The sequence below is a fragment of the Gossypium raimondii genome, chromosome 4 (assembly GCF_025698545.1).
Source record: "Gossypium raimondii isolate GPD5lz chromosome 4, ASM2569854v1, whole genome shotgun sequence".
Taxonomy (NCBI): Eukaryota; Viridiplantae; Streptophyta; class Magnoliopsida; order Malvales; family Malvaceae; genus Gossypium; species Gossypium raimondii.
The window spans coordinates 35,479,870-35,493,645 of NC_068568.1; positions in this window are offsets into that span (position 1 = coordinate 35,479,870).

The window sequence follows — 13,776 nt, forward strand, 5'->3', positions numbered from 1 at the left end:
CTTAAATTAAAAAACCTAGCTCCTAAGACATCGTAGGACTATCCCTGGATAGGCGTTGTAGGGATGTTAAAACTTTCTCCACACGTAATCGTACTCCCGAACCCAAAATTTGGTGATGAGATTGAGTCTAAACTTTTAGGATTTTTTTCATAGTATTAATTCTAGACTTTTAGACGATAGGTGGCTAACCAACCTAGCCCTAATTGGTTAGTAGCGACTTTACATTAATTTAGGCCTTCTGTGTCTAACTTTGCTTACTAAGACCCCGTACTCTTATGTAGTCAACGTTATGACAAGACTAATAAATATAAAAGTGGGTTCTATCACCACACATCGGATACATGGATCTTCATCACACCAAATGACTCATAGAGTCAACATATCCCAAAAGTGAAGTATAAATCTAACACTCTCCAACACACCAAACATGTCTCGTTGAATAGAGCTTAGCTCATATTTCCTTATCTCTCCAACATGTTTCAAGGCCTCAATGTCCAAATTACAAAACACTTATAGGCGAGTAGTCACAATCCTATGGCATGCCAACTATATCCAATGATCTCATAAGGTCACAAGGCCAAAATATTTAGACAATTTTAATTACTGATTTAATGCACATTATCTCTATTCATATTCATCAATTCACATCACAAACTTGTACACAAAGCATGCCTATTGAATTCATGTTTAATTGCACTTAAAGTGCCACAATAATACTCATTGAGCCATAATGTATCCAACCACATATAAGTGCATTAAAATCAGTTTATCACATATATAACCTGTTACATTAGCATTACATTCCATAATTCAACACATACATACTTACTGGGTTTTTGCACACTTTCACTACACATTTATATTGGTAACACAACATCATCACTATTATCCGACATATTTAATATGCCTACAACATAATACAATTCACAATAGTCATCACACATGTCTCATATCATAATATCGCATCATAATAATCAATCCATAAATATTCTTATAATTACATAATTTACCAAAAATAAAATAAGGGAAATAGAAAGCTTACACTCGAAATATAGGATAGGGGTTTAGGCTATTCCTAAGCTCCCAATTAACACTATGAATTGTGTCTACTAGCAGCGATTCCAAACACTTACCAATTACGCTTTCGCCGAAAAGCCGAAAGCTTAAACTAGCTTTTCATTGCCTTTCGCCTTGCTCGAAGAAGGTTCCAATGGTTCTAACGCTTTACACATAATAAATACACAATATATACAATCAATATTCAACCAAAGACTCACTTAAACCAACCAAAAATGCAAGTCTAAGCTATATTCCTCATGAAACCGAAATTTCGACTAACAAACTTGAAACTCAAATATCTTCCTCGATACTTAATCTTTTCACCTACAATTGATTCTGTTCATCTAATTATTTACCTACGACTAATTCTCAACCTTTAAACTACACAAAAATACTCAATTCATCATATGAAATTTTTGACATGTTTATGGCTATTTTTACAAAAATTCATTAAATCCTTAGAAATCCTTAATGAAACTTTAAAGTAAGTTTAGAAACTTTCTAATCATGTTAAAACAAGTTGAAAAACACTTTGAAAACACGTTTTTACTCAAAATCTCAAAATCCACCATTAACGACCCAATTTTTGGCTTTTATTAAAATCATGCGATTTAATGGCTAAATATTTCATTTAAAAGACTAGATAACATTAAAAACTAAAAGAAAGACGAATGGTTACCTTAGTTGGAAGAAAAATAAGCTTTTTTCAAAACTTGAAAAACTCACATGCGAAGAAGATAATGAAATCTATGGAATTTTAAATTGTTTTCTTGAAGGTTTATGAAGATTTAATACTTTGGGAATGATGGAAATTAATTGAATTAAGGTTTGAAGAACAAAAAGTGGAAGAAATGAGCTTTAGGAGTAAGGGACGGTTAAAGCATGAAGATGGAGAAGACTAATATGAAAATAGAGATATTAATAGGGTTTTTAGGTTGGATTTTAAAATATGGTCTAATTCCTTTTAAAAACTCTAAGTTTTGACTCTTTTACAAATCAGTCCTATTTTCAAAATTAAAGGTATTTAATACTTATTTTTAGAAATTGATTTAATCTTCTAAAAACCATAGTAAAAAACATTACCGATAAACCATGTTGCAAAATTCCAAACACACTAAAGCTAAAATCCCTAAATACCTGTAAAACTCCTTATGTAACAGCCTGTTTTTAATAACATCAAAAAAGTGGTTTTAGGACCACAAATTTGACAAGTAAATTATTGTTTTACTATTATTTTAATGTCTATGTAATTATAGTAAGGTTGTATTAAAATTTTGTTAAGAAATTTTGATGTTTGCTTGATTAATTAAGTAAAAAGGACTAAATCGTAAAAGGTGTAAAAGTTGAGTTCTATTAGATAAAGGATCCAAATAGCCATGGAATCTTAAATTAAAGTACTTAAATATTATTTGGACCATTTGATTAGTTATTGGATTTATATGGATTAGGTTTTATTGAAATTTTAATAGTTCTAAAGGGCAAAAATGTAAATGAGTAAATCAAACTAAAACAAACTAAGAAAACATGTTCATCTTCTTCATTTCTTCCTATCACCATTGGAATTCACCATTGAAGTTTAGGTATAGGTTTGGCCAAGCTTCTTTTAGTGCATGTAAGTGATTTCGATCCCCGTTTTTAATTATTTTTATGTTTTTAAGTTCGTTGTAGCTTAATCTAGCTAGCCCGGCGGTCAATTTGTAAAGTTGTTAAAGGTTGAGGGTTATGCCATGGAATTTTTTGAGTAGGTTTTGATATTAATTGATATATTATGAACCCTTGTTGAAAAATAAATAAGTTTTGAAAAGTGATTTTTGATGAAAATGACATTTAGGGATTAATTTGTTAAAGGTATAAATTTGATGTTTTATTGTGAAATATTGATAAATATATGTTATTTCAAGGTCCCTTGTATATGTGGTTAACTTGGATTTAAGTTAAAATGATTAGATTTTAAGTTATAATCTTAAGGATTAAATTGTGAAAAGTTAAAATATTAGGGGCAAATTGGTAATTTTACATAAAATATGAAATGTGGATTAAATTGAATAATAGAAGTATTTAATTTATTGAAGTTACCTATTTAGGTCAAGATAAACCACATTCGGACCTAGATCATGAAAAAGTAAAAGCCTTGGATTAGCTCGACTTCGTTTCTACGCCCCTAGTCGTTGAGGTTAGTTCATATGAACGTTTATCGTGTTTATGTTATTCAAATTGAATATTAGTATGCTATTTATAATGTAAATGTATTGAATTACAAACTTATCAATATTATGATGAATTGACGGATATTTAGTCTCGGTTGAACCTTAGGAATTCATAGGATACAAATGAGATGTCATTAGGGATTTATGTTTTGGGTGCTGGTCTTGAATGTCCTACCGATGGCTGAGGTCCTGCATTTGTTGTAGATACTCCACAACTCATGTGAGAGCATTATATAGCTTACATTCCGACCCATAGCTCGTGTGAGTAGATCCATTTCACAGCTCGTGTGAGCAATGATGTAAATTAAAGGTTATATGTAAAGGCACATTTCGTGTGAGCTTTTCGGGTATCCGATGTAGTTCTAAATGGTTCATCGGGCAAGAAAAGGGAACTTATTGGTAAGTATGCGAATGGATTGGTTCATGGCTTATGGAAAGTAATTATGAGTTAAATGATGCATTTATTTATGGAATTCATATAGTTTATGGTTGATTTCATTTGTATTATGAGAAAGTACACTAACTTGTCATATGGTGATGTTGTATAGGCTTTTACTAAGCATATGGCATTGATGATGATTTATGCATAACCTTTGAATTGTTATAATGACATGGTAAGTTTAGTTTTAGTTTATACGAGCTTACTAAGCACTAGTTGCTTACGAAATTTCTTTCCTATGTTCTTTAGGTTATCGAAAGTTTGATTTGGTTGGAAGCTCTCTGAGATCTATCACACTACCCATCAAACAATTTGGTAGTTTTTGAACGTTTTGGCCAAGGTTTATAATGGCATGTATAGGGTAGTTTAAATGGTGTTTTGATGAATATGTAAATGGTAATTTGGTATGTTTGTGCCTTGATGTTTATTTATGGTTGATGGGCTTATCATGCTTATGTAAGTAAGTCATTTTGATCACTTTCATGTGCTTGTATATAAAGCCCTTTTTATGGTATGTATGGATGATTTGAGTCGGTAATTGATAGTATGTTTTAGTATCTATTTGGTTTAAGTTGTTTTGCATGAAAAGTGGCATTATTGGCATGTTTAGGTAAGTGTTGTTTTGGTTATACTTGTGGTCCTTTTGAATGGCATCTTGGTTAGTTGAATTAGGACCTTTGAAATGGAATGTTGATGTGTATTTAGGTGATGTTTGGGTGCCTTGAATGATGTTTGAATGGATTGAATGTTCTTGCATGAAATGACTTGATTTTAGGTAAATTTGGGTCCACATGGGCTTGTGAATCAGCCGTGTAAGGCACACAGCCTTGTGAGGCACATAATTGTGTGTCATGTGAGGATTTCAAAGGGTGCAAGTCAATGAGTTACACGACCTAACACACGGCCTAGCACACTAGCGTGTGGGGCAACTCAAAGAGTTACATAGCCTGGCACATGAACGTGTGACACGGCCGTGTGACCCTAATAAGAGAGTTACACAGGTGAGGACACGAGCTAGGACATGACCATGTGCCCTAGTTCGAAGATTACATGGCTTGATACATAGGCGTGTGTCTCAGCCATGTGACCCATGTTTTGCGTGTTTTGAATCTTTTTCCTAAACTTTTCAAATTGTTCCAATTAGTCTGACTCGCTTCTAAGATATTTTTAGGGCCTCGAAGGCTCGATTTAGGGACATTATGCATGTATATGAATGGTTTATGATATGATTAAATTATTGAATGGTGTTATGTTTAAAATGTTTTGGTTTGATCGGTAATACTCTGTAACCCTAATCTAGCGACGGGTACGGGTTAAGGGTATTACACCTAAGCCTTATTTTGGGGTGTTACATGGTTTGCTTCTCTTGGTTGCACCATTGTTGCAGGTGGTCTTTGTCAATATATATGGGGAGAGAGAGAGAGAGAGAGAGAGTGTGTGTGTGTGTGTGTGTGTGTTGGACTGACTAAGAAATGAAATTATGGTATTAAATCTCAAATGTTAAAGAAAAAAACCAAATGAATAATTGTTTTATAGTAATTTAAGAATTGCTAATTTTTAGAGGAATTTAATTTTTCATTTACATTAAAGTTGTGTATTTTTAACATGAGACCACATTAGTATATAAGCCACAATTTCTTTTAAAAGTGCTCAAATTATATTTATATATATTCTGCCTTTTTTATATTTTGTGTTTGTTTTACTATTCATATTTAAGATCCATGGTTGTTCCTTTCAACAATGTCATCTCTAAGATTCGAACATGTATTCTCGAATTTAGAGTGTAAAATATCTTACCCGCCTTTGTTGGTTTTCTTTTAACAAATGAGATTTAATACCATGATTTCATTTCTTAGTCGGGTTTACTAGTCTCTATTATATATCCTTTGCCTAGTGTTCATTTAATCCAAAAGTCACCAACCTCTCTCTCTCTCCATATATGTTCATTTGGCTTTGGTTTCTGATTAGACAAAGCCCTGCAGCAATGGTGCAACCAAGAGAAGCTAACCAAAAGGGCAAAGGCAAAGCTATTGCATTTTCATCCAAAGATGCAAATCCTGAGTTCAAATTCCCACAAAAAGTTTTCCATTTTGGACCTGCTCACCAAAACGCCCATCATGTGGTGATACAATGAAACCATTATGTTGATTTTTTTTCATATTTTAAAAATATTACAAAAACCTAATCTTCAACCAGAGAAAACAATGGAATGTGAAGTCTTTCATGAAATGGAAAACCTTAAAAGTTGTTTATTTCGCCTTGTTTTTCTAACTTTGACATGTCATCAATAACTTCCAAACTTGGGTAGTCCAAGTACATCAGTCAAACGACTAAAATCCCAAAATATCTAATCCAAGAATTGAAACTATGAGTCAACTGAACCAAGGGAGATAACTTTGTCGATTTCATGTCCCATGGGAATGTCTAACTTCATCTCTCTCTAATATTCATCAATCTATTTTTGTGTTAATTTCTTTTTGAATTATTTGATATATTTTTCTTTTTTGTATTTTTTAGTACATATATTTTGATTTTTGATTTATAATTTATAATTTATAATTTATTTATGCTTTTAGGTTTTTAAAATCATTTTATCAATTTTTCATCCAAAATGATTTTTTGTTATGAATATCTTATTAAGTGGATGTCCATCATAATCAATGTAAAGTTTTAATGTACTTTAAATTCTAATAGTTATTAGAATTAGATCTCTACTTCTTTTATACTTCTTATGCCTATAAATAGACTCGATGAAGCATTGTAATCATCCCTTTTGATCAATAAAGTACATTTTCTATTGCTTTCATATTTTCTTTATTCTTCATTCTCTTTATCTCTTTATTTTATAACACTTTATCACCACGATCTTGCTCAAAGTGATAGTTCCTTTTATCAACGATCAAATTTATCCTTCATGATTTTCAATATCTTTGACGGCAAGATGCAAAGTTTTTATAGGAAGTTTCTTTTATGTAATGTTTCGTATCCGATTATTATTTTTCATTCTTCTTTCATTATACGTTATCATTGTTTTGATTAAATTATTTTACTTTTTCTTCTTAAGGATGGTGAAAGATTTGATATTGTTATCTATATGAAATCGAGAAGTAAGATTCACTCTCAAAGTTTACTTTTGATGATTCACTCTCAAAGTTTGCTTTTGATGATCTATTTTCTTCAATACAAAGGATGTTATAATCATTACTTCTCATCCATGATAACGTAAGTCAATCTAATCAATTTCTTTTGAGATTTGATTTGATTTCTATTAAAAGGTTCAATTTATATAATTCACTATTCATATCTTTATCAATATATAAAATATATATTATCTAACCACAATGATTTATTAGTGACATGACTTTATCATTTGTTACTTTTAATATATGTTTTATTTATACCTATTCATTTTATTTTTATATGAATAAATAAAATTTTATTTAAAATTAATTAAGCATTCATTAAGGTTATACAATAAAATGATTATATGCTCTGAAGAGCTAATATTGCATCAAACTGAAAAGTGCTCTTTAAGAGCTTATATTTTAGCTCCTTATGATGCAAAATTTTATAAAATATAATATTATTTTTAGATCAAGAAGATATATGTTGAATAAAACATTCATGTGTTTTACATTAAAACCATATATATAAATAACATGAGATACTCATGTATTTGTATTATATATATTCCCAGAAGGAATACATTACACTAGATGATTGAAATACCTAATGTGCTCCTACAGTAGCAATATTGTGAAAATGACTTTAACAATATTTTCGAACGATCTCATACCTTCTAGTGGCTAAGCAAAATAATAAGTTACTAATGAAAAACTATGAAATTCTTCCCACTAGTTTTGCTTCATTCCCTGAAGTAAATGTAGCAGTACATAACAATTATGAAAAATGAAAATTGATTATTAAAAACTCACTAGCTAAAGTTGATATTTAATGTCTTACATTTCTGAAACGAATATAAGCCCATTAATCCACCATGTGGATGATTTTGATATTATATGATTTTGGTAGATGCATCTACAAAATAATCACATATGTTTTATCAATTTGCAACTTGTCGTTTGCAAGATTGCTTGTTTAAATAATTAATTTTAGATAATGCAATTAAGACAATTTATCTTGCTAATACTGATGAGTTTATATCTCAATCTTTTATTGATTGAGTTTGAAAAACTTTTGTAAAAGTTTGCGCATAATGGTTTAGAGAAATTATTGATTGAATACCTCTGATTAATGTCTAAACCATTACTTATGAGAATTAAACTTCCTATTTCAACATGAGATTATGTTGATTTACTTGTTGTGCGCATCAAGCCAATAAGTTATAAATACTTCCCATTACAATTGGTTTTTGATCAAGAGCTAAATATTTCTCATCTTTGAATTTCTATATGTGCGTATATGTTCCAATTGCTCCACCACAATGCATAAATATGAGTGAATCCTCAAAGAAAGTTGGGAATATAAATTAATTACAAGTTTATTTATATTATTAGTTGTTTTGAATGTATTTGAGATGATTTGTGATTACAATTTTGGTTCAATAGTTTTCCCGACATTAGAGGGAGAGAAATAATAACTTATAATGAGTTAGGGGGAGAGTAATTTGAACCAGAAGTTCAATAAGGATAACTCATTACAAGTTAACTGTTAGATGTATTTACAAACTTAATAAGAATAACCAAGTGTTATTTATCATCTAATATTTTAATTTGAATCAAAATCGCAGTAGGACAATCAGTTAGAATAAATAATAGATTGATCGGTTCCAAAGATGAAAATTCTTCTAGATGGTCATATAGTGGAGGCGGGCGCTCTAGAAGAGATCCAATACATAACTAATAAGTAAAACTTCAGAAGAGATTCAGGTACCTGAATCTGAATTTTAAAATAATGAAAATAAGAAATCTCGATAAGTCATGTCAATTCGAGAAAATGTGGAACCGAATAATAAAAGTGGTCGACAATGATTTTGCATGCAATATAATTATTGAAATAATGAAATAAAAGGGAGATCTTGAATGAATCTATAGAGAAATATAGATATGGAATAAATTGATCAAAATAGAAAGACACAACTCAAGTACAATTAAATGCGTGGAGTTTTTGGACCAGTAATCCACATATCTAAAGGTATAAAGCCAGTGATGGTGCAAATGAAGTAGTTTTGCAAAAGCGGAATAAAAATGTAAAGTTTTTCGCTAAATACTGACATTGATTATGAAAGATATAATATTTTTTTACGGTGGACGCAATAACCTTTAGACATATTATTTTGACAATTCATAAAAGATTTAACTTGTGTCTAATGGTTGTTGTTACAACCTTTATAAATCACTATATAGTAAAGTTTATAATAAAATCCTTGAAGGATTCGAATACTAGAAGCATATTGAAATTCTCGAAATTATTCATTTATATGAATTGAAATAATTGAACATATGTTGTAAATTTGACTTAGTCAATAGTAGTTGAAAGAGGATTATAAAATGATCCAAAATACATACTTGTATTTTTATAGAAGGATCATGATTAAAGTTTGTTATGATTATCATTAAATCTCCGAAGATATCAAGATATATTTCCCAAATTTTTCTCACTCATGACTTTTAAAAAATGGTAATATAAATGCTTAGTAATACATTCAAATAGTCATTTGAAAAACTAGTATTCAATATTGAATACGTAGAATATGAGAAAGTATGTGATGTTTTCATGAGGGGGAGTGAATACGCATTGTACTCTTTTTCCCTTAACCGAGCTTTTGTCCCATTGGGTTTTCCTGGTAAGGTTTTTAATGAGGTAGCATATTATGCGTATTATAGATTGTGTACTCTTTTTCCTTCATTAGGTTTTTACCCCACAGGGTTTTTCCTAATAAGGTTTTAATGAGGCACATTATCTACCAATGGACATCCAAAGCAGAGTGTTATGAATATCTTATTAAGTGGATGTCCATCATGATCACGATAAAGTTTTAATGTACTTTAAATTCTAATAGTTATTAGAATTAGATCTCTACTTCTTTTATACTTCTTATGCCTATAAATAGAGACTGTGATGAAGCATTGTAATTATCCCTTTTGATCAATAAAGTACATTCTCTATTGCTTTCATATTTTCTTTGTTCTTTATTCTCTCCATCCCTCTTTATTTTATAACATTTTAAATATTTTTCCTTTTAAAACTTTTTGAATTAGAATTAAATTGACAAATTTTGTAGACATTGAGGGCTAAATTCGTTGAATTTTTAGATTTAGGATCAAATTGATAAAATGTATAAACATTAGAGGGTTAAATTTGTTATTAAGGAAATAAAAAGGCCCATGTTAGCTTTCCATTAAGCATTTAATGGACGGTGGCTAAAATTTTAAATTTTGAAAATGTTGGTGATGAAATTAAAAGCTCTTGAAGTTGGGTGACCAAAATATAACCTACCCAAAACTTAGGTCCCAAGTAGCTTACCTTATTATTTTTTAACAATAGTATTTAATAATTATATAAATATTTTACTATAATTATATATAGGCCAAAATATGTTGTTAATCCCCGTACTTTGATAAAATTTGAGAGTTAGTACTTCTACTTAAAAAGTTAGAAGCTAACTTTTACTTTTTTTATTTAAAACCTATTGTTCATCATTAAAACTCTAAGTATTTACTAGTAAAATTTGTTTACTTGAAATTTTGATTAGACTATCATCATATAGCGTGACATGTGATTGATATACAATAAACATGATTAGTTAACAAATTCTAACAAAAATAGTAACGATGATAATGATTGGACTATGAAAAGTAGGAGGATTGAACTTTTAACTTTTAAAGTATATGGATTAAATCTTAAATTCTATACAAGTACAAGGACTAACAACATATTTTAACCTTATATATATTTAGTAATTTAATTTCCATATGGTATAAATCATATAATATATTAAAGAAAAGAAAAGAATATATTATAAATGTAAAAATAGACCAAGTTAAGTTAAATTCAGGTTTTGAATATCAAAGCTTGAGCTCGGCCTACATATTAAACAAGATTATTATTTTTTACCTAAGTCTTGTTTTGGAGCCTAATATTATTGTCCTAATCTTTTTTAACTTTTGAGCAAGCGTTAAAGCTTTAGGTCTAATTTCGAACAATAATATTGGGTTTTTACACTATTCCATCCTTGTGTTTGCCCCACCACCCTTTTAATATGTAAATAAAGGTTTAAATTTTTAGGTTAGGTTAAGTCTTTTAAAATTATCAACTTTTCAAATTTGTTTAAAAGGTTTTATCTAAAATTTGTAGTTAGATGCATTTGTGGTGTTGAAAACTATACCATGTGGCATTTCTTAAACCAAATATTGGCTTAAACTATAGAAAATATTGTTCTTCTCGTTGTTCTTTGGGCTTTCTTGTTGTAGGAGTCTATTTGTATCAAAGATTAAGAAAAAGGACTAAAATTATGTTTTAAACAATCTTATGATTTTGAGTTTTTTTTTATTGTTTGTTTTTCTTGAGTTTTCAAGATTCAATTTTCAAATTTCCCAAAAGTTATTCAAATTCAAGTTTTACAAGTATATGGCGTTAGGAGGAGTGCAATTAATTTCCTCATCACCTACTTGTAAATTTTCAAATAGAATGAATAAATAAATATTTCTATGTGATTATTTAGTATTCTTTATATGCATATTTTAATGGATTTTGGAAAAGAAAAAGTATAAGTAAATATTGGGTTACTAATTCGCTAAGTTTTGTGTTAAGTGCTCATATTTTGTACATTTTAGGTCCTTATACTTAGTACTTTGTTTGATTTTTAAGTAAAATATTGCATCCTAGCTTACTTTGCATATCTAGTGTCTCATTCACATTTGTTTGAATCTTTATTTAGTTATGTTTGATTTTTATAGGATCCTAATAGTTGACATTTAATTAAGTGATTTCTAACTTGAATGAGGTATATGGGTGCTTAAATTTCAGGTTTGAAGACCATTAGAAACTAAAATGAGGAGCTAAGACGAACAAAACAAGGCGTGGCCAAAATTGAGGCCCCTGTGCTTTTACTGTAAGTCAGCACTGTAACACCCCAAACTTGGCCTAGACGTTATGGCCGAATCCGGGAGTGTTATGAAGAAGGGTTCTAAAACCGATGATACTTCGATAAGACGTCCAAGTTTTATAAAACATATTCTCTTATATATTTATTTCTGAAACCGTTACATGTTATCCTTTAAAGTTAACCAAATCATTTCGCAGCGGAAGTTTGAAAAACCGTTTAAATCAAAATCACGCTCATGTTTTCAAAAAATAACATTTGTTCGCGTAAAATCGATATTTTGTCGAATTGTCGCAGTTTAGAAATCATAACGCAACCAAATAGTCCAAAAAGTCCAGAGAGTCCAAAAATTACAAAACTCTCATGAAAGCTGGAAATTTCAGTAAAAACCATTAAATAATAATAATGAAAATAGTTTCCCGTCAAGTGGTCACCGCTGAGCCTCCGTCGCATCGACCCGCCTATGTTTGTAGATTACCTGAACAGTACAGACAAACAGACGTGAGTTTTTGTAAACTCAGTGTGTAACCCAACAGTAGTAGTCATGCATCATACCCAGTATTTCATATACAATCAGATATAGGTTTGGACCTAAGTCCATAACAGATACAGATATTAGAATCAGATAAACAGAACAGGTATATAGAATCCTATCCCATCCTCTACACACCATCTCTGGCCATCCCATCACACCATGTGGGGTTAAAACACCCACCCATCTCTACACACCATATAGTGTCTATACGACACATAATAGATAATATGCAGTCAAGCTACCAGAATATAGGCGAAAGGTCGCCGTACAGATCACTTCCTCCACATATACAAATCCCACCCCAAACACAGATACAAAATATAGAATTAACAGAATTAACATGCCTAACATACTCGTATACAAATAACATATATATACACTCAAATAGAACATTCTTTTTTTTTTGAACAAAAAACGACCCAAGGGTCAACCCAATTTATTAAGAAACATCACTAATTACAGCATCGTGGATTTCCGAAGGATAATCCATTCCAAACAAACAATTTTTAGCCTCACTGTACATTTTTTTACAAACCAAATTAGAATATCAGACTATCAGAATATCAGATCACATGAATTAGGGTTTGGTTAGCCCTTATCGACCCTACGGTAGGTCCACAGTCGATCGAAATGACCCGTGCGACCCTAGGGAAATTTTTAGAATTATGGGCCCACATGCCTGTGTGGGCCCACACGCCTAGATTGGCCTAGCCCGTGTGGCCCACACGGCCAGATTCACACCGTCACACGATCGTGTCTTACGCACGGCCACGCCTTCGTCATTCACATGGTCGTGTTTCGCACACAGCCAACCACACAACTGTCCACTCACCCGTGTGGCGTCGACAGACTCCATTTTTTACTTTCGTCTAAGCTTGTTTTTTCGTTTTAGGAGTACACATTTGGTTCTTTTTTTCTAGGAAAACAATGCCAAGACTCCTGAAACCATCGACTAATACAACCACACGCACAATCAGACTGTTAGAGCGAAAATCATTACTTCACCAACTTCACCAAAACGAATGGAAACCACCGGGATCAAATTGTACGTTTGAAACAACTGGTTGACGAATGGAGTAGAGAAAAGAACTAAAAATAGGAAAACCGCAGAGAAGAAGAAGAAAGGAGAAGAACTAACGTCAGAAATAGAGGAAATTTGGAAATGGAAAGGAAAACAAATAAAAAATAAAAAAATAGATATGACAACATATCCCCAATTTTTCTCCCACTCCCCACTAACCCACTAACTCTCAACCACCTCAAAATTTTAGTTCCTCCAAACCTTTATCAGACACTCAAAGCAAAAAAAATTATCACCTACGCTTACGCAAGTATTTGAACACAGGACCTCCAACACACTAACTTTTTACCATTCGAACCAATAAGCTCATTCTGATATGAGTTTACCAACAATATTCCATAAATCCACCTAATAGGGGTCAGGCTAAGACAAAAAATAATAGAATTTACA